Source organism: Loxodonta africana, chromosome 12 (assembly GCF_030014295.1).
Source record: "Loxodonta africana isolate mLoxAfr1 chromosome 12, mLoxAfr1.hap2, whole genome shotgun sequence".
NCBI lineage: Eukaryota > Metazoa > Chordata > Mammalia > Proboscidea > Elephantidae > Loxodonta > Loxodonta africana.
Window position 1 is genome coordinate 5,602,700 of NC_087353.1, and position 23,345 is coordinate 5,626,044.

Sequence of the window (23,345 nt, forward strand, 5' to 3'; positions counted from 1 at the left end):
TGTGTGTCAACTTGGCTGGGCCATGATTCTCAGTGTTTTGGCAGTTGTATAATGTTGTGATCGCTTCCCTGTTGAAATCTGATATGTGATCACTCCCATCTTGGAATCTGTTGAGTGGTACCAGTGGAGATGGGGCCTGTGGCAGCTCACCACCCCCTCAGCCTTCATCTCCCCACCTCCCGCTGCTTACTTTCTTCCTACTCCTCTTGCCAAGGTTCTTGGCTTGTTCTGGATCCAGCAGCTGTCTCGTCTGACCTCTGGTTCTCGGGACTTGAGCTAGCAGCTTATCTGTCCATCTTGGCATTCTTCAATCTTCACAGCCTTCGAGCAAGAGTTCTGCTCCCTGACCTGCCAATCTTGGGTTTGCCAGCGCCTGCAGCTACATGAATCAGGAGAAATCTCGTGATCTTGCCTGCAACCTTGAGATTCCTTGACCTTCACAGCCTATGAGCGGGAGCCCTGCTCTCCAACCTGCTGATCTTGGGTTCACCAGGTTCTGCGGCTCCGAGATTTGGGAAAGGCTTCTATCCTGATACACGGTCTTGGAGCTGTTTCCTTGATATAAATCTCTCTCTATATATATTTATATGCTTTACTGGTTTTGCTTCTCTAGAGAATCCAGCCTAAGACAGTTGTCAAAAAATTTTACAGTGAAATGAATAGCTGGAGTTTTTCTAAACTAAATCAGGGGTTTCAGTTGCTTGAAAACATAGATCCAAACACTGATCGCTTTGCTAAAGTCAATAGGCAGATTTGGAAAACAATGACACAGTGCCGTAAAATATATGAAGGAAAAAAGAAAAGGACCATACGGACAACTCTCACTAATTTTCTGACCAGAAATGCCATCCCCACTCCCAGGGATAATCCAAATGATCCAGAACCTTCCACAAGTAGAGTTATTACTGTGACTGACAAAATGCCAACACTGTTCATCTCTCCTTCATCATTGGAGTAAATTTTTATGATTTCTGTATTGTTTATGTATGTGTTAAAATATTTCGTAAGTTTATATGTAATGTTTCCAATCCCCAAAGACAAACAAAGACTGGATTTATAAAGACAGTGATCATAAAAGGCAATAATAATGAAAGCTAAAAAAAAAAGTGAGGTATTTGGCTTACATCAGAACTGACTTACAATAGGGTCATTGGAACGGAACCCAGTCGTAAACCACAGACTATCTGTAATTGGGAATGCTGCGCTAACACATTTATAATTTATTTTGATTCAACATTCATTGCCTTATGTGTACAAGTAGTTCCTGGGTGGCGGAAATGGTAAAGTGCTGGACTATTTGCCAAAAGGCTGACAGTTCGAAGCCCCCCAGAGGTGCCTCAGAAGAAAGACCTACTGATCTACTTCTGAAAGGCTATAGCCTTGAAAACCCTGTGGCGCAGTTCTGCTTTGCACACATGGGGTCACCACAAGTTGGAACTGACTAGACAGCAACTAAAAACGGCAGCAAGGATCCTAGATCTTGTAGGCACAATGTGAAAAGTCATAAACTCAGCCCTCACGCAGTCAATTCTGACTCATACCAACCCTACAGGACAGAGAAGAACTGCACCACAGGGTTTCCTAGACTGTAATCTTTACGGAAGCATATTGAAGCATCTTTCTCTCCACGAGTGGCTGATGGGTCTGAATCGCCTACCTTCCAGTTAGCAGCTGAGCACTTAACCACTGCACCACCAAGGCTCCTTCATGGAGGTATTTAAAAAAAGAAAAAAACAAACCCATTGGCATGGTGTCCATTTTGATTCATAGTGATCCTACAGGACAGAGTAGAACAGCCCCATAGGGTTTCCAAGGAGCACCTGGTGGATTCAAACTACCGACCTTTTGGTTAGCAGTCAAGAGCTCTTAACCTCTGTGCCACTAAGGCTCCTCATGAAGGAATAATAAAAAAAAAAAAAAAGAAAACCAAACCCAATGCCGTCAAGTCGATTCTGACTCACAGTGAGTCTACAGGGCTGAGTAGAACTGCCCCACAGAGTTTCCAAGAAGGGCCTGGTAGATTCAAACTGCTGACCTTTTGGTTAGCAGCTGGAGCTCTTAACTGCTTAGGCCACCAGGGTTTCCTCACAGAGGTACAGTTGAGCAAAACTAATTAAAGAACAAAAACAGAAAGACCTATAATGAGATTACACATGGAATCCTGAGTCGAGTGTTACAAACTAAACCAACAGACGGGAAGTAAGGAACCAGGAAAAGGTAAACTCCCTGGGGTCCAAGGTCAGAAGGAGGAAATTCACGTGGCAGAAGAGGCATTAAAAGGAGCCTTCTACCAGCTGGAGTGGAACATGAATTTATGAAAAAGAACATCATAATCAGGGACAGATTTTGAGGGGCCTTTAACTCCTGGCTGAAGAGCTAAGAGCTGATGACCTGAGAAGACAGAGGTATTTTAGGGCGTGGGAGTGGCATACAAGGTGACTTAGGAGGCAGTACCAGACAGCGGGAGATAAGGCAGACTGCCTCTTGAGAAAGCTGAAGTCTAGGTGCAGTTTGGCTTTTAATCTGTGACGAGGAAATTAATCCCATACAAGTAGTGACCTTGAGCGAGTCACTGCTGGTTCTGGGGCCTCGGTGTCCTTTTGCCTTTAATTACAGCTGGTGACGGAGCAGTGAGTCAGGCACCCCACACACTGCAGGCCTCAGGGAAAACCAGCCAAGTCTTTCACAAACCTTATCAAACCACAAAATAAGCTGCGTATAAATTATTGAACGGGAAGCTAATTTGCTCTCTAAACTTTCACCTGAAGCACAATAAAATGTTCAAAGAAAAAATCTTATCAAAGTGCAACCTTACCCAAAACATGAAAAGGCTGACAAGAACAAAAAAGCTCAGAGATGTCTCCAGAGAGTCAGTAGAAGGATATGTTCCACAGCGTCTTTGTTAGGAAAGTGCCAGAATAATAAACAAACAAGGAATCTGATTCGTAAATTACATTTATATGCAGGTACTAAAAACCACGTTCTCAATGTTTTCTACGGTTATGTGAAAATACTTCAACCACAATGCTGAATTTAAAGACCAGGACACAAAATGGCACATGCAATTAAAAAAAAAAATACACACACATACACACACACCCAGGGAAAGAAAAAAAACATTCAGAAAAACATCAGAAAGTTTAAAGGGCATATTGATAGTGAGATTATGAATTATTTTCTTTCATACTTTTTAGTATTCTTCAAACTTTCTGTAATCAATATGTTATTACTTTTAGAATTAGAACTTTTTAGTATTCTTCAAACTTTCTGTAATCAATATGTTATTACTTTTAGAATTAGAAAATATATATATATAAGTTATATAAAACTTATATATATATATACACACACATACATACACACAAATATCCCTAAAGCCCTTCTCAAAACTCAAAATGTTGAAGTTCAGGTAGACTGAATAACGTATCTAGTTCAACCCTCCCTCGCTTTTACAAAAACAGGAAGAAATTGAGACCCAGATAGGGCAATTGACCTGCTCAAGATCACACAGCTAATTAGTGTTGGTGCTAAAATTAGAACCAAGATCCTATGATCCTTGTATCCTTTTTTGCTATACTGCATTATCCCAGTTCCAGAAATATGAAACAAACTAAGAGAACAAGTCTAAGATTCAACAATTACTAAAGATTTCTACGAATTCCATGGCGCTGCAGCAGACTTAGCTATTGCAACAAGCAGACACGGTTTCTGGGGTCAGGTTGATTAAGTTACTGAGGTCACACTGAAAGCTTTCAGTTATTTATCTGCTACTACCCTCTTGCTGGTGCCTTCTGAGAAAAGGCAATAAATAGAACCCTATGGAAGAGATGCTGTCAATGTCTCTGCCCCCAATCACTTTTTGCTGTGTAACAGCACCTCTATTTGTCGGAGGCTTCGCTGGCAGCCACGAGTACCTCTCATTTCACAGAAGGCCCCCCCCGCCTCCACAAACCTGTAACCTCAGGCCGTGGTCACAGCAGCATGAGATTTCCCTGACTAAAAAGCACTTAACTGTACCTTGTGGCAACTTCTACTCTAGGATAATTTATCGTTTCATGTGGCTCACCTAACAAGTTTCACATTGCTATTTCATATGGTACAAAAACTGGGCCTATATCTTCTATCTCAACATTTCCCCTCGAAATGTCGAATCCTTACATAAGCACACAGTGGGCTAAATACTACACAACCATAAAGAACAACGATGAATCCTCAAAACATCTCACAACATGGATGCATCTGGAGGGCATTATGCTGAATGAAATAATTACAAAAGGACAAATATTGTAGGAGACCACTATTATAAAAACTCAAGAAAAGGTTTACACACAGAAAAAAACAATTTTTGATGGTTACGGGGGTGAGGGGTCATAAAATTTTGATAGGAATTTTTGAATGACAAACTAATTTGCAGTGCAAACTTTCACCTAAAGCACAAGAAAAAAAAAAAAACCTTACACATGGTCATATTAATACAACAAATAGTAAGAATACTTGCATTAAAAATGAACCACCTTGCTGTCTGATACAAAAGAAATGAAGTTGATGGTTCTTATTGTATATCTTGACTTCTATGCCAAAATGATTACATATACCTAAAGATATTTCATCTTATTTCTGTGTTTAATCAGAGAGTGATTTCCACCCACTCTTTGAAGCACAGGAGTTTGCACAGGTGAATGACTCATGCAAAGTGACAATAAATAACAAAGCCACGACTTACAGTTATCATCAAACACACTGTGCTTGTCACATTTCATATTCACCACATTATCCTGTTGACATAATTCTACTCTAGATATCCTGTTTGTCAAAAGGATCAACCCAAGATGAGATCTTCTCTCCTAGCATTCATATTCACCACATTATCCTGTTGACATAAACTGCACTAAATAGATACCCTATTTGACAAAAGGATCAAGGTAAGATGAGACCTTCTCTCCTAGCATTCATATTCACATTATCCTATTGACATAACTGCACTAAACAGATACTCTATTTGACAAAAGGATCAAGGAAAGATGAGACCTTCTCTCCTAGCAACATGTAATTTTAATCCATTTAGAGCTTGGAGCAACCATTCCACCTTGTAGGCATAATGTCTAAAATTGAGCACTAGAGATCTTTATTAGTATATACTTCTTTTTCATTCACTAACTTATTCATTCATTCAACAAATATATATTAGAGCCCAGGTGGCATAGTGGTTAAGTACTACAGTTGCTAACCAAAGGGTCGGCAGTTCAAATCCACCAGGCGCTCCTTGGAAACTCTATGGGGCAGCTTTACGCTGTCCTATAGGGTCACTATGAGTCAGAGTTGACTCGACAGCACTGGGTTTTTGGTACCATACAGCAGGCACACTTCTAGGCTCGAAAGATACAATAGTGAACAGAATTGGGGAGAAAAAAAAAAAAAAACTGACCTTACAGAGCTTACATTCTAGTGGAGATGCTTACATTTAGTATGAAGTGCTTTAATTTGAAATTTTCTCAGTAAACCAGTCAACCAACCTCATTGAGAGCTAATACATGCAACACTGTGTGCCAGACACTGAGAAACCACAGTGAATAAGACAGATAAGGAACCTCCTTTCAGGGAGATTTTAGTCTAAGGAAGAACACAACAAACATTAAATGTGGGCTTTCCAAGGAGCGGCTGGTGGATTCTAACTGCTGACCTTCTGGTTGGCAGCTGTAGCTCTTAACCACTGTGCCACCAGAGCCCCTTAAACACATGATTAATTAAATGATTATAGATATGAAAAGCGCTTTGATCAGTATGAGGCAGAAGAATAACAAGGGAAAAGACCCACCCTGGAAAGTCAAGGAAAGCTTCCCTGAGAAGGCGATATATCTGCAGAGATGTACAGGAAGAGCTGGAATTAGCCAGATGACAACAAGGAGGGTGGGAGACCATGCTAGGCAGAAAGGAGTGCACACACAAGGCTGGAAGATGGTAAACAACATAACGCATTTGAGGAATTATTACAATTCTAGTCACTTAGAGTAGAAAGCAAGGAGGAAAGGAGCTGGGAAGATAGGTGGAGGCCAGGTCATGCAAGGTTGTGGCCATTTTCAAAGATGGTCCATCAGTATATCCCATTCCACATGCTCTTCTTACAAAGTGCTGTTGACTCCCTCATTGAGAACTTCTCTTGAATCTAATCAGGCCCCTGACTACAGTGAAGTGAGGCTATGTGATTTCTGGGGCTACTTTTAAAATGACAATACAACTTTGTCTTGGTTCTCCTCCTCTCTTAGGACTTGTATCTTGGATTCCCTGTGTCAGCACGTAAGAGGTCCAGCTACAATGAAGTGCTATGCTGGAAAGGTAGAGTGGAGTGTCTACACAGAGACAGAGAGAGACACCCAAGGAGCCCCAGCTGTTCCACCCCTGGCTATTTGAGTGTTCCTAGCCCATGCTTCAGAAGTGTGTGTGAGCCTTCAGATAATTCTTTTGAGCTGCCCTAGCTGACCCGGGGGAAATCCTGGTGGCAGTAGTTAAGAGGTTGGCTGCTAACCAAAAGGTCAGTAGTTCAAATCTACCAGCAGCACCTTGGAAACCCAAGGGGGCAGTTCTATCAGTCCTATAGGGTCGCTACTAGTCGGAATCGACTCAGTGTCAACGGGTGTTTGGTTTTGGAGTTGAGCCTGAGTGAAGCAGAGGTGAGCTGCCCCTGCCAAACCCTGCCCCGAGGGCAGATTTGTGAACGAAATAAACCTTGCTGTTTTAAGTCACTAAGTGTTGGAGAGATTTGTTATGCAGTCATAGTAACCAGAGCAGATTTTGATACCTGCAAGTGGGGTGCAGCCAAAACTAAAACAAGTGGAACCGGCTTCAAGGCTGGGCAGTAGGTGTACGCCGGAAGTGCCTGGAAGAGCCAGTTGGCAGAATCCTGATGGTTCTCAAGGAGGCTGTGAGTGAGGGCCTAAAGGAAAGAGAGGACAATGTTATTGGAAGCTAGGTAAAAGAGGACCCTTGTTATGTTGTGGCAGGAAGTTTAGCAACATTGTTGCCTACAAGAATGTGGAAAGCAGAAAATGTGCTTAATGAATTTGTGGAAGAGACTTCCCGGAGGAGTACTGGTGATCCTGCTTAGCTTTTTCTTGGTGATTTAATGAGAAAGGAGACAGAAGAGCTGAAGAAGGAATTGTTCTGATTTTCAGGGACATTCAGAGGCAATATGAAAGAACTAGGAATAATAAAACTGTTCATCGTTCCCAGCCTCTCCAAGATTGTCAAATGAAGAAAGGGCTTCAGAGCAAAGACCAAAACCAGGGTAGGAAATCAGATCCTTTGTTAAGACCTCATAAATACCTAAGGTGGTGCCTCAGAATACTTGTCAGACAAAAGGCCTGCTAAGGATATGCATGTGAAAGCTGGACAATGAATACGGAAGCCCAAAGAAGAATTGATGCCTTTGAATTATGGTGTTGGTGAAGAATATTAAATATACCATGGACTGCCAGAAGAATGAACAAATCTGTCTTAGAAGAAGTACTGTCAGAATGCTCCTTAGAAGTGAGAATGGCAAGACTTCATGTCAAGTACTTTGGACATGTTATTAGGAGAGACCAGAGTCCCTAGAGAAGGACATCATGCTTGGTAAAGTAGAGGGTTGGCAAAAAAGAGGAAGACCTTCAATGAGATGGACTGACACAGTGGCTGCAACAGTGGGCTCAAAGATAGCAATGACTGTGATGATGGCGCTAGACCAGGCAATGTTTTGTTCTGTTGTACACAGGGCTGCTATGAGAAGGAACCAACTCAATGGCACCTAACAACGACATCAACAAAGGATATTAAGGGCATGCCTTGCAGATCCTTTTCAGTAAACAGAGCTCTGAAGAGCCTTAATTGGATTTTCTCACAGTAGCCTTGCTGGAAGTCCAAGATAGAGATGGACTTATCTCCACGATATTTGTGGGTTTAGCTTTTGTCTAATGGCATGAATCTCAATATATCCATAGAAAACCCACAGAGTTTTTAAGATAATTATACAGAATAAAATACTGCCAACTTGGATTAAATGGGACATTACAAAATGAAAATAGGCCATTGGACTCTTAAACTACTATTTCTAAGAGGCTGACACAAACTACTCAGCTGCAAACATCCAGCTTTTCTTATAAAAAAACAAAGGATGACTCAGAGGGAAGAACCAAGAGCCCAGAAAGCAGAGCCAAGAGCAATGGAGAATCATTCTCAGAAGTTGAACTGAGCCTTCATCAAGGAACTGTCAATTTGTGCCCAGCTGCATTTCAGGATTACTATTGACCAGAGAATTCTAGGTGCCTCCCATTTCCCACAATTAAGTCTGCAATAAAATTATATTAAAATACAAATTTATTACGCTCTTTTCTAGGTGCTTCTCATTGGCCTTCTTTCACCTCTCTAACGTGCCCTATCCCTTACCACAGGGTCTTTGCACATGATCTTCCCTCGAACTCTCCACCCCCCAATCACCCTCCTTCTCATCCTTCAGATCTCAAGATTATTCCATAGGGATTTCTTCCTTTCCTTCACAGCACTTGCCTCAGTTTATTACACATGAACTGACATGATTGTACGTTTAATGCCTTTCACGTCCTTACAGTCTAAGCTGCAAGGGCCTGGGGCATTGGGTCTTTTTTACTCACCATTGTACTCCCAGCATCTAGAACTGTACCTGAGACACAGCATTCAAAAAATATTTGTGAAAGACAGAAATTAATCAAATAAAATGTACACAAGACATGCCACAGCTTCAGTTTCCAATACTCCTTTTTAATTTTACTTCAAGCTTATTTTTATCAGGACCTGGGCTGTTGACAAAAGGAAAGCTCCTGACAAAACGTAAACTCCTAGAAGTTTTCATTTTATTCCAAAAAGCACTTCTTACTGTTAAAAGTTTCTCAAATACAAGTGGGTACCAACACTATGATTTTGGCATCATTACAATAATTTGAGGAGAAAAACCCCAAATCAATGCCACAACTGCGAACAAGAATTCTCTGAACTCTAGGGAAGAGCAGGTATGGTCCTGAGTCACCCGGAAAAGATGAGCGAGGTGACACACCTGGCTTCTGATATGCAAACTGACTACCTCTCCTGGCACCTCTCAGACTCCAGTCTAAGAATAGCGCCCCTTGATCCCAAAGCCTCAGATGCATGGGTGGCTTAGAGGCATTACAGCCGCCTAAGTAACTCCGGATGTGCTACAAAGCTATTATTACCGAGCAGTTTATGCTATCGGTATTTAGAAAACAACTGAAAGGCAATCCTAGATGGAAGCGTTCACGGCATGGAGAGCCTCTTTGTTTCTTTATAAAGAAAAGATGCTGAAAGTATATTATACTTTAGGCTAAAAACAGACCTTCTGTTTTCCCATCGCCAACGTTGCTAACTGTATTGAAATGTATGGAAGCCCAATCAAAAGTGATGGGGACTGCTGCCTGGAAGAAAGTTCAGAAATGGGCCACCACGTTGCCACATTCTTCCGTTCTCTCAGGACAGGAGCCGGTAAAAAGACAAAGAACAGTGTGTTCTGAAGTCAAGTTAGGGCTGCCCCTAACCCCTATATGAAAGCCCAGACACTGGAAAGGTGAGATGTTTGGGAATTTCTTTCGTCAGTCTTAGACCAACAACCTTTAACTTCTTTCTCCCCTCCTCCTAAGCCCAAGATTTCCTTAAAAAACGTAAGTGGAATCTTTTAAGTATTTTCATTCTGTACTTTCTAATTATATTACTAGTGCCTGCAGAACTGGCATTAAAGCTTGAAAGAGTTTCCGTCTCATTAGAATTTTTACCTGGTTATCCCCAGACGGGAAGTTGGAAAGGCCAATTACCATACATTTGCAGAGGCATTCGATGGTCCCGGGAGCAGATCTGATGCCAGTCGCAAGCTCCCTTCTGTGATACCAGGGCGTGCACAGCAGTATCCCAATAATAGGGCGCTATTAGCTGGGGATGAAAGGCTGCAGGGCCCCAGTGACATTCATTAAGAGTTCCTAATTAGAGAGTGAACAACTGCTATTTAATGGGAAGCGGAGGGCGGCGGCCTGAGAACCCGTAAGAACAGGGTGAACTCTTCCCCCCTCGGTGCTGGCGGGGATACGAAGAAACTTTAAAATCTGACGTCCAGTGTGCCTTGAACCGGCTGAGTAAAAATAAAGCTTCTCATTACCCAGAGAGGTTCTTTTTCTTTTCCCTTAGGGTCCGTACGGGGCAGGGAGAGGGACGCAGAGAAGGAGAGGGGCGCGGCAGACAGAGAACGCGGTTCTGTAGGAATCTAAGGGGTGGTGTTTTTACAAAATCTCATTACCTGATGCTACAGGAGTCACCAAGCCTGGGAGGAGGGGCTTCTCCAGACACCCCCGCCGTGACGGGCGCAGACAAGGAAGGGAGGCCCCCACAACAAGGGGACCGGACGGGGGGGTGGGTCGCTGGAGGCGTTGCTGGGAAACACGAATTTAAACTCCACTCTTGGCATCTTTAAGTTGATACTTTAAACTGAGCTAGTTACTCACACGCAGTCTTTATTTAAACACTGCCCCCCCCTTTTTTCCTTTTAGTATCCCCCACCCTACCGTGATGCCAGGCATGTTGAAACACGGCTGATAACAGAATTAATGACAGGCTGCTTTGCTATTTCCATCTGTCTGGCTCAGTCAGCAGAACAAACGTCCGAAGAAAACAAACGAGACGTTGTGCTACAGCCCCAGACGTTTCCACGACCCTCGAGCACCCCGACTCTGGGAAAGCAGCGTGGTGGGGGACACAGCGGCCGCCGTCGCCGCGCGTCAGCGAGAGAGGCGGCGAGGTAAGAGGAAGCCTGGAGCATCTAAGAGCATCTCAGGAAGCCCCGGGTCCCCAGGGCAGGGCAGCCGGAGAAGCCGACTAATTGGAATGGAAGGAAAAGAAAACAAGCACGATTCAAACTGACAGAAGGCCCAGCCTCTGGAAAAAACCTCGAGCAGCTTCGCTCGTTCCCCGGGTTCAGAGTCCTGGGAAACCTTCCGCCGCTCGCTTCCTGTGCCTTTGTACTTAATCAAACACCTCTGAACGGACGACCCAGAAGCAGTCTGGGAGTCCATCTAATGTCAGTCTGCAAGTCAAAGCCAGGTTTCCAAAGAAGCCGTGCAAAGGAAGTGTCCTAAACCACTCGCCCTCGGAATAAGGGAAGAGCCGGGATGGCCTCCTGCCAACCGAAAATATGGCAACAGGCACTCCGACCGCATTCCCTACGGAAAAGCAACACGGTGCCCTGACACACACAGGCTGCAGGGACAGCCGCTCAGGAAGGTCTCGGTCAGCTCTGCCCCTCCCGGCCAGCCCGGTTCGGTGCCGGTTCGCTGCCGCGCAGCGCCGCTTACCTTTCCGCACCCCGGAGCGCCGCGCCCGCGGGCAAGCACTCCCGGCCCCGAAACGGCGCGCCCGGCGCTCGGCCGCGCTGGGTTCCGGGCAAGAGTCTCGGACTTGGGCGCCAACCTGGCCGGCCTCTGAGCATGTCCAGCGCCCGGCGCTTCTCGGGCGCACTCCACTTCTCCGGGTTTTAGCTCCGGCTAAGGGGTGGGAGCGCGCGGGGAGAGAGAGCGAGATGCCAACAGGCGGCTGGAACCGAGGGTCCCCGGGGAGGGGGCGCGGAGTCCGCCTGCCCGGAGGTGGGCCGAGAGGTGGCGGCGCCTCCCGCGCTGCGCGTCCCGGCGCGGGGATCAGCGGGCGCCGCAGGCCACGAGCCCCTTTCCTCGCTGGGCACGCGCCTTGCTGCGAGGAGCGAAGCTGGCCCCTGCGAGGCGGTAACCACCGTACCGAGCACTCATTGTTCTCCAGGCCCTGCGCTCACTGTATTCATTTCAGCCTCCCCACAACCTACCAAGTAGGGCTCTTCTCCCCATTGCACGGACGAGGACACTGAGGTTGAGCCCCGGCGCCCCTGGGATCGGGGCCCAGGTCTGCCCCCCACCCTATAGCGGCTTCTCGGGCAGAAGGGACCGGCTTGGCCGAGGTGAGCGGAGCGCGCGGCCTCCGGGAGACGCGCCCACCCACCCCGCGGCTGAGGCCGCCTCTGACTCAGCGGACGCTCCCACCGGCGCCCCTCGGGACTTCCTCTGGGCTCCGCCGCCTCTGGCTCTGCGCCGCCACCTTCCTCTCCTCGGGGCCCCCCCGCCCCTTCGCGGCTTTGCGCCTCTCCCCCTACCCTCGGCGCACACCCGAGCCCCGCGAAGCCGACTCCTCCGCCCGGGGTCCCGGAGGCGCATGCGCCTGAGCGCCCGGGCGGCGCGGGCACCTTCCCGCGCACCTGTCTGAGCGTGGCTAGGCGGGGCGCGCGTCCTCCCTCCGTCCCTCCGGCTGCCGACTCCGCCGCTAGTGTCCTCAGGCACCGCCAGAGGCCGGCACGGCGAGCCCTCGTCCCTGCAGCCCCCTCCTCACAGACCTCTCCAAAGAAGCCGTTTCCCCGTCCCCCGCCCAGCCAGCCGGGGGTCGCAGTCGGGGCTCAGGCGCTCACCAGTGTGTCCCGGGCTGCAAGGGCTGCGGCAGTCGCGGGGGCTGCCAGCCTGGGAGCCGAGCTGCTCAGGAAGCCAGCGAGCGCAGCGCCTTCAAATCCAGCGCCCCCGTGCCCGAGCGCCTGACAACCATTCAGAGACGCGGGGGAGGCAGGGCCCCTGGCAGCTTCCCCCCCTCCGTGCACACCATGCAAATGGCCGCACTGCCTCCGAGGCTCTACCCTGCGCCTGTGTAATGCTCACTGGTTTAGATGTTTAGATGAAAGGGGGCTGAGGTTTCCTTTGTTTAATTCCACCTACTTACTGTACACATCAGGAGAAGCCAGCACGCTCTTCGGTTCCAAGGCTTCTCACACACCCACACACCCGCTTCGTTGCCCCCTCCGTTCACTTAACCCTTTACCGTTTCCGAATAGATTTTGAGGGCTTCAAGGTATTGCAAGAACATCACTCATTGGAAGGTCATAGCCTTTGGATTGAGTGGCCTTCATGGAGAGGGGGCTCTTACTGTGAGCTGGGCTCTAGCCAGCTCTTCGCAACTATTGTATTTTGAGTCTTCTGAACAACCCTACAAAGAATCCGAGAAACAAAGGTTACCTCTAGTGTGCGCAGCCACTCAGAGGCAGAGCTGGCCTGAGAACTCAGGCCCCACGACAAAGACCATACTTTTCTGCTTGGCCTATTACCTGCCCGCCTCTATCGCCTGCAGCACCTCATTTAAACAATGAAATAATGGAATTGAGTGTTTATATATTTTTATAAAATCAGGGACAATGATAAGAGCCCACCCAGCACCACTGCAGAAGAAAAGCCTGGCAATCTGCTCCCTTAAAGATTACAGCATAGAAAACCCTATACAGCGGTTCTCCTCTGTAAGGTGTGGGGTGTGGGGTCACGGTGAGTGGAAATTGACTGCAGGACAACTCGAGCAATGGTTTGATTTGGGTTTTGGGGGGTTTCGTGACAGTGCATTGTTAGACTGATTGACATATTTAGTGGTTAAAAACTTATTGCCTACATCTTTTAAATTCCAGAAAAAAAAATCAGAACACTGAAGTTAACAGTGAGTCAAAACGTCTTCTCTTGTCTAGAAATGTGGCCTTCACCGCCACCAGATCTCTGCAGTGCAGATGGGGCTCTGAAGTGATGATGTACACCTTCCAAACTTCACCCTGAAGAGTGAAGAGCAAGCTCCCAAAAGATCCACCAGTGGAGAAAGAACAAAATTTCTTTCTGACCTAAGCTCATTTTTTGTTACTGCATACATCTGCTTCCTGCCAGATTGACTTCTAATTAAGACTGGACCCCTGATGCTAAGTGCTATTTTTAAAAGTTTTGTGCAAATTAATGATTAGATTGCCACAGACACAGACAACCTGAGCCTTTACTTTTTTTGCTTTTGAAAATCTTTGCCAGTTAAGTATGTATCATGAGCCCTTCCAATTTCAGTACCAGAGCTAATACTCTGAGACCATCCTTCAAAAACTTTTTCATTCATTAGTTGGTAGGTAAGAACTACTTTAGGTGAAGGGAAAGACAACACACAATACAGGGGAGGTCAGCACAACTGGACTAAACCAAAAGCAAAGAAATAACTGAGTGCTTCAAAGGCCAGTGTAGCAGGGGCAGGGGCCTGGGGACCATGATTTCAGGGGATATCTAAGTCAATTGGCATAATAAAATGTATTCAGAAAGCATTCTGCATTCCACTTTGAAGAGCGGCGTCTGGGGTCTTAAATGCTAGCAAGCAGCCATCTAAGATGCATTAATTGGTCTCAACCCACCTGGATCAAAGGAGAATGAAGATCACCAAGGACACAAGGTAATTACAAGCCCAGGAGACAGAAAGGGCCACATGAACCAGCGACTACATCATCCTGAGACCAGAAGAACTAGATGGTACCCGGCTACAACCGATGACTGCCCTGACAGGGAACACAACAGAGAACCACAGAGGGAGCAGGAAAGCAGTGGGATGCAGACCCCAAATTCTCATAAAAAGACCAGACTTAATGGTCTGACTGAGACTGGAAGGACCCCAGTGGTCATGGCCCCCAGACCTTCTGTTGGCCCAGGACAGGAACCATCCCCGAAACCAACTCTTCAGACATGGATTGGACTGGACAATGGGTTGGAGAGGGATGCTGGTGAGGAGTGAGCTTCTTGGATCAGGTGGACACTTGAGACAGTGTTGGCATCTCCTGCCTGGAGGGGAGATGAGAGGGTGGAGGGGGTTAGAAGCTGGTGAAATGGACAGCTTCTAATGGGGAGAGAGGAGGGAGAGAGCGGGCTGTCTCACTAGGGGGAGAGTAAATGGGAGTATGTAGCAAGGTGTATGTAAGTTTTTGTGTGAGAGACTGACTTGATTTGTAAACTTTCACTTAAAGCACAATAAAAATTATTAAAAAAAAAACTTTTCATTCAACTGCAAAGTAGAGTAATTTACGTCAGGAGTTGGATTAAATGAGGCACAGACTGAGTAAACTGTTGGGAGAAAAAAATTTAATAATGATAATTAAATATTTTATTCCAACTATAGCAGAAACTAGAGGCCCTGGTGGCAAAGTGGTTAAGCACTCAGCTGCTAACCATTAGGTCAGCAGTTTGAACCCACCAGCTGCTCGGAGGGAGAAAGATGTGGCAGCCTGCCTCCATAAAGATTTATAGCCTTGGAAACCCTATGAGGCAGTTCTGCTCTGTCCTCGAGGGCCTCTATGAGTCAGAATGGACTAGATGGCAGTGGGTTTGGGTTTAAAGAAGAAACAGACGTCCTTTGGGCTGAATTAAGTCCCGCCATGCTCCGTTTTTACTTTGTTAAATACTATATTCCAAAAATATTTTCAGAGTCTACTGAGATCTTTTTAGTGCGTCTGTTTGCCTTTAACAGAGAATACTGAAGCTTTACCTCCATCTTTTTCAGGGCAAACTTCAGGCCAACCAGCAGCTTTATCTGGCTTCCCCACCGACCCTTGTAGGCGAGCCTCTTCTGTGGCTCAGAGGTCGTGTGGGTTGAACTGTGTCCCCCAAAAGTATGTACTGGAATCCTAATTCCTACTCCTGTGGATGTAATCCCTTTGGGAACAGAGTTTTTATTATATTCACTAGGCCTTAGGGTAGGAAACCCTCGTGGCATAGTGGTTAAGAGCTATGGCAGTTGGAACCCACCAGGTGCTTCTTGGAAACCTTATGGGGCAGTTCTACCCTGTCCTATAGGGTCGCTATGAGTCGGAATCGACTTGACAGCAATTTTTTTTTTTTAAGTGTAGGGTGTGTTTTAAAGCTAATAACTTTCGAGATACAAAAAGAGCTGATTGGACACAGAAGCAAGCCAGCAGAAATGGCGAAAAGATAGATGACACGTGGAGATCTCAAGGGCCCGGGGAACACTGGGTTTATAGAAGCTGACACAAGGACCTTCCCCCAGAGCTGACAAAGAGAGGCGTCTCCTAAGGCCAGTGCCCTGAATTCAAACTTCTAGCCTCCTGAATTGTGAGAAAATACACTTTCATTCTTTAAAACTACCCACCTGTGGTACTTCTGTTACAGCAGCAGAAAGAAGCTAAGAAAGATGGCTAAGGTCAAGCTCAATCGTAGCATTTAACACACTGTGCTGTTACCATTCAAATATTTGTCTGTCTTCTCTCCATCCCACAAGCTTCTGCAGGTCAGGAAATACGTAATATTTAACTGTTTTTTGCCCGCTGGATTTTACTAGGTAAAATACTAGTGCTCAAAAATATTTATTAGATGAATGAAAAAATAAATGAAGGAATTAATATAAACTGTCCACCCAACCCCTAAATCATCTAGTATACAAGTACTGTGGGGTGCACCATATATTTTAAGACTTTAGATGTTATATTTTAAAAATCAGACTGTAGCCCCAATATAATCAATGGGAATTGTGGGCAAACATGCTACGGATTTAGTTAGGCGTTCACTTAAACTACAGGGACTTCTAGAGTTCCTGAAATTGAACCTGGAATATTATGATGTCAGGGAAGAAGACTTAATAAATAAAATCTCTCTCGAGTATTTTAAGAGTAATACCATTTTACTATGGAAATTTTCTGCTTCTCATGAAGAGTCTTATCATGTACGGTAGACTTGAAAAAAAAAACACTCAAATATATCACCATGCAAAACTGTGTTCTAAAAAATATAAATGAAGCTTATTGAATTGCTCTGCGTGCAATGGTTTACAATCTCCTGAATGCTAGAGTTCGGCAATCTGGCTTCCAAGCTCAGGGGACATTAAATTTAATTTAGACGCTGCATGGAGTAGTGGAAAGAGCACTGGCTTTGGGATTCACCAGATGGAACACCAAATATCAATTTACAAACCATCGCCATTTATAAATCTTGGAACTTTGGCAAGGTATTTAAACCTCCCTCTGTGTTCCAGTTTCCTCTTCTGCAAACCAGGGCATGACAGTACCTACCTCACGGGGATTTGATGAGTTATCAACTTAGCACGTGCGACCTTAATCAAAAGGTAGGAGAGCTCACATTTGTCACTTCCGATTCCATCACTGCACCTCTGGGTGATTTTCAGCAAATATTTTTTTACCCTTGGGTTCTGTGCTCCCTCATATCATGTTCGTCTACACTTACAGTCTTTAGGACATAGAAGAGAGAGAGGAAAAAAACAAAACAAAGCAAAACCCGCTGTTGTCGAGTCAATTCCAAACTCATAGCGACCCTATAGGCAGAGTAGAACTGCACCATAGGGTTTCCAGGGAGCAGCCGGGTGGATTTGAATTGCTGACCTTTTGGTTAGCAGCCATAGCTCTTAACCACTGTGCCACCAGGACTCCAGAAGAGACAGATGGCTGGGGACTTGTTTTTAGCTACCTCACACGTTTCATGCTAGTTGGTTTAGTTCTGTTGCCTGTTAGCATGCTGGATATTGTTTTCCAACATGTGTTAATACCAGATAAGAGAGAATTTCCCAAAGCCTTTTAACAGCTCATAAGAGTTCATGAACTTCCCTCCCACGCTTTCAAAAAAAAAAAAAAATCAGTTAAAATCCAGTAACTATCAGGAATTGACTCAATTGCTGTAAGTACCTTGAGCTTCTTGGCATGAAAAAGTTATTAGAATATTTGTGTTTGTATTGAAACAGTATCCATTATCTCATTTAAAAATTCTAGACATATTATATAAAAGTAAAACATCTCCTCCATTAACCTTACCCAACTTGGCTACTCCCTTCACCTTTTATGACTCCTGCTTGCATTTGCATTCTTTTGTATGCTACTTTTTAATTATTTTGAAGCTTTTTTCCTTGTGTTTTAGTTTTTCCAAGTATGTTATAAACCAACACTTGAGAAATTTATGCTCAAGAAATTTATGCTCAATCTCTAAAATATTGTTGACTATTGACTATTGTGGAAACCCTGGTTGTGTAGTGGTCAAGAACTACGGCTGCTAACCAAAAGGTCAGCAGTTCAAATCCACCAGGCACTCCTTGGAAACCCTCGAGGCAGTTCTACCTTGTCCTTTAGGGTCGCTCTGAGTCAGCACTGACCCGATGGCAATGAGTTTGGGTTTTTTTTGTGTAGATTATTGTACGCATGGAAACCCTGGTGGCATAGTGGTTAAGTACTACAGCTGCTAACCAAAGGGTCGGCAGTTCGAATCCTCCAGGCGCTCCTTGGAAACTCTATGGGGCAGTTCTACTCTGTCCTATAGGGTTGTTGTGAGTCGGAATCGACTCGACAGCACTGGGTTTGGTTTTTTTGGTTTACTGTACGCACATATTAAGTATATGCTAATCATGTCATTCCAATAATTTAAAATTACAAATCTTCCCTGGTTTCAGATAATACCTTATTTCTCCTGAAGGACCTTTCTGATCTGAACATAATAGCAGAGACCTGTATTTTTCAGCCTTATACTCCCAGGGTGCGACACAGACGTGGAACAAAGTCATGGTCAGTAATTGCTGAATGAATGATGTCTTATTGGACTTAATGTCTATTGAGTATCTGCACTTTATCGTGTTCTGCCGTGAAGTGTAGGTATGTGAGCGTATACATGCTTTCCTTCTGTAGATTGCAAGCTACTCACCACCAATCACCACTGAGTTGATTCTGACTCATGGTGACCCCCTGGGTGTTAGAATACAACTGTGCTGCATAGAGTTTTCAATGGTTGGTTTCTTCAGAAGTAGATCACCATGTCTGTCTTCCAGAGTGCCTCTAGGTGGTCTCAAACTGCCGACCTTTTGGTTAGCAGTCAAGGTAGGCAGCAATAATTCTTGCCAAGTGAATTTATATTAAGATCCCTAAACGGCCATTAAGTTTATAGTCATTTTAGTGTTGAGCCTAACAAACATTCTTCTGAAGAATAAATTTTTAAAAAATGGAATGTTAATGGTTATTTTAAAATATTTTCAAGATATGTGTTCATGTTAAGGCAAGCTATCTGCAATTAAATATTACATCACATAAATCTATAAAGCATATCTATATATATAAAAAAAGAAAAATTTTTTTATATATCATATATATAGATATACATATATACTGTTTTTTATGCATATTACATATATACTATACTATAGCTATATAGTACATATACTATATATATTATGTTTTGTATAATATGTAGTATATATATTTATGTAATATATAGTATATATATTTTATAATATATTAAAATAATATATAAAAATATGTATATTTTTATATTATATAGTATATATTTATATAATTTATAGTATATATTTATATTATATATAGTATATATTTATGTAGTATATATGTATATAGATCTATTAATACATAGTATATATATATTTATATATATACTCTAGCTATATAATATAAAAACCAAACCAAACCCATTGCTGGCAAGTTGATTCTGACTCATAGCAACCCAACTGGACAGAGTAGAACTGCCCCATAGGATTTCCAAGGAGCCTCTGGTAGATTTGAACTGCCAACCTTTTGGTTAGCAGCTGATCTCTTAACCACTGCATTACCAGGGCTCCTCTACAGAGTATACCAAAAAAAAAAAAAATCATTGACTTCGAGTTAATTTTGACTAATAGTGACCCTAGAGGACAGAGTAGAACTGCCCCCATAGGGTTTCTAAGGAGCAGCTGGTGGATTTGTACTGCCATTCGTACTGGTTAGCAGCCAGTCTCTTACCCACCAAGCCACCAGGGATCCCTACATAGTATAGTTCCACAGAAATCCTTGGTATAGGTACACACACACACACAAATGCCTGGAGTAGGGACTATTTCCATTTCACACTTGAAGAAACTAATGCTTAAAAAGTTTACATTGTTCAAGATCATACCTTTTACATGAGGTAGAGCAGGAATTCTAATCCTGTCTCACTCCCAAGCCCTTGTTCGTGAAACGCCACTTTTCAAATGAATAAGTACATTCCTACTAAACCCAGAAAAGCCCACTGCCATGGAGTTAATTCTGACTCATAGTGACCCTATAGGACAGAGTGGACCTGCCCCCATAGGGTTTCCAAGGCTGTAATCTTTACGGAAGCAGACTGCCCATTTTTCTCCTGCAGAGTGGCTGGTGGGTTCCAACCACCGACCTTTAGGATTGGCAGCCCAGGACTCTTAACCACTGCGCCACCAAGCTCCTGAAATCCGTATTTCAGAGTACAAATCAAGAAGGCTTAGCAGCACAAAAACGAAATTTCAAGTGCCAGGGATTAGTGTATTAGAAATAACTAAAATTGGAGTCCTGCCACATCCTATGGGTAATTTCACCACAAAGATTTCCACGCCACCCTCAAAAATATTTTGTTCTATGAGTTGAAAATTAACTTTGGAGTTTAAATTTCACAGGGAGCTATGACACTTGAAATTGTCTGAGCCCCCCAAGATGGTGGAAAACCAGAGCTTAAGATCACTGGGCCGGGTGGTAGGCATTGGTTATGCAGCACGGGAACCAGGCTGCCCTAAAAATCATTTCACTCAAGACTTTGACTGCAGACAGTAAGGTGTGCTGTGCTGCACACGGTGGAAGCTTCCAGACCAGACCCTCAGGATACCTTGTTTCTAGCTGCCCTAGGGAGAAGACGCTGGCACTAAACATCACAGTGCAGCGGGAAATCACTCTGCTGTGACTGGTGCCCAGGAGGAGCCAAGGATACAGACAGGCATTCACAACCATTTCAGAGAAGGCGAGTCCTCTCTGGAGCCAAAATCCATCTTACTGTCAAGTAAAATTGTTCTAAATCATATTGTTGTCACAAAAAAAGTATATTAGCATGACTTGATGTCTTATAAAGTTAAAAAAAATCAGAATCAATATGTGTCTACTGTGTTACCGATCTTACCACTAATAATAACTGCAAAAAATGCTTAATTTTTAAAGTCATCTTTATATAGTAAAGAGCCTGGTAGTGCAGTGGTTAAGAGCTCAACTGCTAACCAAAAGGTGAGCAGTTCGAATCCACCAGGTGCTCCTTGGAAACCCTGTAGGGCAGTTCTACTCTGTCCTATAGGGTTGTTATGAGTTGGAACCAACTCTAATACAATGGGTTTTTTTTTTTTTTTTGGTTTATATAGTAAAGGTCTGTATAGTAAATACTCAAAAGAATAAATTAAAAAAGCACCCTTTATCATGTAGAACATTCTGATGAACTTCAGTTTCAAGGCTGTGCGTCTTTTCTATAAGCAGTGCTTTTCAAGCTAACTCTAGTAATGAACCATTTTTTAAATCCATTAGAGATTAATACTTTTATAAAATACAGTAAAATGAATTACTAGAAAAATGAAATTAAAAATAAATGCAAAATACGCAGCTATTTTATTATTATTATTAAGATTGTTGTTAAAATATTTATATAATAAATATATAGTTAGGTGCTGTCAAGTCAGTTCTGGCTCAAAGTGATCCCACACGCAACAGAACAAAACATTGCCAGGTCCTGCACCATGCTCACAAACGTTGCTATGTTTAAGCCCATTGTTGCAGCCACTGTGTCAACCCATCTCACTGAAGGTCTTCCTCTTTTTCACTGACCCTCTGATTTACCAAGCATGATGTCCTTCTCTCGGGACTGGCCCATCCTGATCACATGTCCAAAGTATGTGAGACAAAATCTCACCATCCTTTCTTCTAAGAAGCATTCTGGCTGTACTTCTTCCAAGACAGATTTGTGCATTTTTCTGGCAGTGAATGGTATGCTCAATATTCTTTATCAACACCATAATTCAAAGGCATCAATTCTTCTCTGATCTCCCTTATTCATCATCCAGCTTTTGCGTGCATGTGAGGCGATTGAAAATACCATGGCTTGCATCAGGCATGCTTTAGTCTTCAACGTGACAGCTTTGCTTTTTAATTACTAGGATAAACAGGCATAAAATAATTCTGTCAAGTTGCTATGCCTCTAACTTACCGTCAATGTTAGTGCTGGTAGCAGAAAGTTTGCAAGCCGCACTGTCCACGACCACACTTTGAATAACACAGCTATCAAGGACACCTGTCTGTCGATGACTCCAATCAGCTTGGAGCTGAAAAATGCCAATTTTTTCCACGCTCTCGCAAAACTTCAGCACACAGGGTGATTCGTGTCTCTCTCAACAACGTCTGGTTATAGAATTAGGTGACGCACTGATGAAAAATCAGTTTTTTGGGTGTAAATGTTTGAAAGTGGGTTGTAACCTATTCCCATAAATATAAGCGGAAGCCTTGTAGCTTGCCAAATAAGCCAGGCTAATCTCTTTTCTGCTACTTTATGGGATTAAAATGCGATGGCTTGCAGGGTGCCAAGAAACAACTTTAGAAAAATACTAATAGTCAAAATTGGATGGCCTCTATTTAAAACCCTGACCTTTCAGCATGGGGGGTGCTCTTTAGCTTGCATTTATAGAGCTGCCGGACACGGATCAGCTCTTTGGTGTTTTCCTCTGACCTCCCAGCTTTTCCTTACAATATCCCTGGGAAGTAGGTCGGTGCCTTTTGCTGAGGAGGAAATGAAGACCTAGAGGCCACAGCTGCACTGGGCTGGGTCAAACTCAGTGGACCCCGCCCCACATCACTTCCTCTTTTGTTACCCCACCACCCAGAGGTTGTTTTGTTTTCTGCAGGAGGTCCAGGAAGCAAGAAGGGAGGGAGAGGGTAGACATTGAGTCAGGGCTGACCACAAAACCTTTTCAAGCTCCCAGCTTGTTTCTGTGATCTCTCAAGCCACTCCCTCCGTCCTAAGATCCAAAGTCAAATCTGTGGTCCAGTCGACTCTGACTCATGGCGACCCCACGTGTGACAGAGCAGAACTGCTCCAGAGGGTTTTCTTGGCTGTAACATTTACAGAAGCAGATTGCCAGGGTTTTCTTCCACAGTGCCACTGGGTGGGTTTGAACCACCCACCTTTAGGTTAGTAAAAACAAACAAACAAACAAACAGACAAAAAACAAACCCATCGCCATGGAGTCCAACTCAGAGTAGAACTGTACCGTAGAGTGCCTGGTGGATTCAAACTGCCAACCTTTTGGTTAGCAGCCATAGCTCTTAACCACTATGCCACCAGGGTTTCCTCAGGTTAGTAGCTGAGTGCAAACCATTTGGGCCACCCAGGACCTTTGGAGATTCCCATAGCTTTAGCAGATCACACAGCGTGCCGGTAGCAAACACCAGTGTGTTTCTGAAAGGCCTCTGAGCTGGGAGTCAGGCGGCCTAAGTTTTGTTGCCAGCTCTGTCCTTCCTCACTTGAGTTTATTTCTTAGACACATCACTGAAATTTGCTAAGCCTCTGGTATGTTGTGTGTAAAGTTAGGGTGAGGCTAGATTCTCTCAGACTTCCCTGCTAGAGCTAAACTGACCTCAGACCAGACACCTGGGATATTGACTGCCCGCCTTCTGACTCTTA

At 44.2% G+C, this 23,345-nt stretch overlaps 1 protein-coding gene across 25 annotated transcripts in view; it reads right to left on the bottom strand.

The window, feature by feature from the left end:
* The window catches only part of KBTBD11 (kelch repeat and BTB domain containing 11), a 55,718-nt gene that overhangs the window by 27,325 nt on the left and 5,048 nt on the right, over window positions 1–23,345 (bottom strand). For 5 of the 25 annotated variants that reach the window (XM_064294966.1, XM_064294970.1, XM_064294963.1 and 2 more), the window contains exon 2: window positions 6,797–6,931. The exons of 7 other annotated variants lie outside the window; for them this stretch is intronic. The gene's annotated coding sequence lies outside the window, so the exon portion shown is untranslated. 13 more of the 25 variants (XM_064294973.1, XM_064294967.1, XM_064294961.1 and 10 more) reach the window with 10 other exon arrangements.